Below are 3,332 nucleotides of genomic sequence, written 5' to 3' on the forward strand. Positions count from 1 at the left end.
CACTATCACCCCAGAGTCCCAGAGACTTGGGGGAAATATGACTGATCTTCCTCCAGCAGCAGTGAGCAGCGTGCCAGGCAGCCAGGCGGCCCAGCCCTGCCCTGAAAACAATAAAAACTGTCATCTCCTATCCTGGAGTGTTTCCTCTCGGTTTGACAGTGCAACAGGTTCATAACTTACATTACGGGGCTCAATTTCAGGCAGTAGTCGCCAAAGTATTACAAAACAACCCATCTGCAACCAGTGCGTGTGTGTGCGTGTGTGCGTGTGCGTGTGCGTGTGTGTGTGTGTGTGCGTGTGTGTGTGTGTGTGTGTGTGTGTGTGGCATCAAAATAAAAACGAGACAATGCCAAAACTTGACTCTTTTGTCATTCCACCTCAGTAATTCCCGTACACATGTTGAATGCCACATTTCTTTGATGTTGGAATCGCAATACCTTATGGAACTGGAAGGAAAAGTGCACAAACAAGTCATTGTGAGGTAAACATTCTGAGTGTACTTTACTGATGGTGTCATAGCTTCCACACTCTGTCACTTGGCTGCAAGGTTCAGAGGGAGTTGCAAAGTATTCTCTCCTCCAGCATCTTACCACTTGTCTGGACTTGTACTTTAATGTATCATTGCAGAGAGCCATGAAACAATTTTCAAGCTGATGCTGCCAGTTTAAACAACTAAACCGTGTGGTCAGAGCTATTATACCATTAATCTTCTACCTTCTCTACTTAATGCTCTGCCAAGTGATTGAAAAACCCTCACGTTCATCCTAAACCCAGTAAAAAGATACCTGAAAGAGCAATATCTTTTGATATGTACACCTTTATGCAGGTATTGAATGTGTGTCTGAAGGCTGCCTGAAAACGAACAACAACTCAGGCATTTTGTCAACATTCCCGTTCCGTCTTTATAGGTACTTAAACACCCTAGATGTGGTAAGGTGACCATGCTCTCTGAAGTTCCATGTCCCTGTAAATAACAGGCAGTGTTGGCTGTAAACAGGGGAAAGGCCTCAGAGAAGATCTCTGATGGCCGCTATCTCGGGTCATTCCCCCTAAAGACATTGCTAACTTATAAATCCCTGTACTTTGACAATGCACACAGTAGTACTATCTCTATGGAGTTTCACTTAAAAAAAAAAAAAAAAACTAGTGCGTAACTAGTGTGAGAACCAAGCCTGTGACAGTTGTAGATGATGCTGCAGTTCAGATTGAGGTCAAATGTTTGTCTGTGGGGCAGAAGAACCCAGCTGGACTCTTGGCTCTCTAAGGTCAGCCTAAGTGATGGTAATTAGATAACGAACAGGACAAAAGATGAGGGGCTAAAGAAAGAGAGAGAGGGAGAGAGAGAGAGAGAGAGAGAGAGAGAGAGAGAGAGAGAGAGAGAGAGAGAGAGAGAGATGGGGGCGAAAATGGAATCTTTGTTATCGTCCAGGAGCACACGAATCAGGGATAAGTTTGACCGTCCGAAATAATTCTACAGATGTATTCAACCGACCCACCGATAGTTTGGATTGAGTATGATGTAAATCATCTCTTTTTCATCATTAGATTTCATATTGTTGCTATCATTGCAGTACTTGGGAGATAGACCCACATTACTGTATGTTTGATGGGGAAATATTCACCAAGATGTGATCAGCCTTTATGGAATCAGCATGAAAAAGGTAGGCAGTGAAACTTGGTCGAAGGCCAGACAGTGACAAACTCCCATGAAAGAGTCCTGGCAGGAAGTGTTAGGACTGGAGGCTGTTCTACAGCCAAGCAACAAAACCGTGAGCTGTGCACTGACAGAGACATTAGTGGGACATGTCAGTGTTGGGTTAGAACAAGGCCTCAAAGATGGGCTGGTGTGGAAGGATGTGTCTATTCAAACCCAGGTCCCAAAGGGGGAAAGGGTATACTGATATCACTATAACCCATTGTGGGGTACAGTATTGTCAGCCGGCACAGATACTGTGCGATCACTTCCATTATAAATTACCCTTTTTTTTCTAAAGCGCTGGTCTCTCATTACACGGAGAGGTAACAATGAGGTGTCTGCCACAGCGGAATCTCAAATGAGGTGGAAGCCACTTGATAGTTCAATGGTTGCTAACGACCAGTGGCAGGGTATTACACTCCAGATTTATGGCCTGGATTTCCTTCCACCTAAGGCATATAGAATTATGGAGCGCAGAGGGTTTCAGCTGGAGTTCTCTCTTTTTTTTCTCCACAGAAGTGTGTTCAGAAGTTGATGATTTTTCATTTTTGTACAATTTATGTACAATAATCCGTCTGCACAAAACTTGATAGATTCCTGTAGAATGTCAGCGTGAATAAGAATAATGTCTTCCTAGCTATATATAGTACAGTAGGCGTTTTGTATATACTGTATTCTGATGGGGGAAGCTTTGATTAATACATTTATGAAAATGATGATGAGCATATTATTGGCAAGGGAGATGAAATCCTCTACAAGATGATTCTTGACATAAAGATCTTCCAGACATCTACACCAGTGGTGTAACCCTTAACAGGTGGAAGCTTGCTGCAGGTGGCAGCCCTTCAAAGGCAGTGAGTAGGAGACAAGTTAAGACTTCAAACGACTCTACCGTAGTCCATATACAGGGAGGCCGCATGCAACCATAATGGAATCATGGTCCCAGCGTGCCAGTAAAGTTAAAAGGGGATAGGAGAACTTTAATAACCTTTTTGTTCTCCCCGTCTCACATGGCAGATGGGTCATGATGACACAACAACAGCATCTGAAATAATAACAATGTTGTGTTGTTGAGTCATCAACAGTAGTGAGCGTCCTAAATCGAGATTCAGTGAGTAAAAAGAAGACTCCTCCAGTGATCATATTGTACATATTGTACTCACCCATAACAAAGTATGATTAGTGAAAAGTTAATGTTGATAGGTTGGGAAATTCTCATTTTAAGTTGTTGCTAGGGTACGAAATACTTAATGTTCTAAGCCCCGGCCTATTGAGTGATTTCGCTCAGGGTGTGCTTTACCTAACAACCAGTGTCTTACTATATACTGTAAATGCAGTCACCTTATACATAATTGTTTTATTCCAGGTTTTATTAGAGTATGCCAAAGGTATAAGGTTTACCACTCCTTTGCCCCAGGTGGTGCTTTAGGCCAATCCTCATAAGATCAGTTTAGGTTAAAGGCATTCACAAACACCCTGAGGTGAATACACTCCTCCACCTCTCTGTACACAGACACGGCAGTGTGCCTCCTGAAAGATTAATCATAAAGGTCTGAAGGCGTCACTAGTCGTTTTTCCGGCATGTCATTGTGGTGCTGGAATAGAGAGAAAGACTGGCCACTTGGAGCCTAATCCA

Source organism: Nansenia antarctica (assembly GCF_963989245.1).
Source record: "Nansenia antarctica genome assembly, chromosome: 6".
Classification (NCBI taxonomy): Eukaryota; Metazoa; Chordata; class Actinopteri; order Argentiniformes; family Microstomatidae; genus Nansenia; species Nansenia antarctica.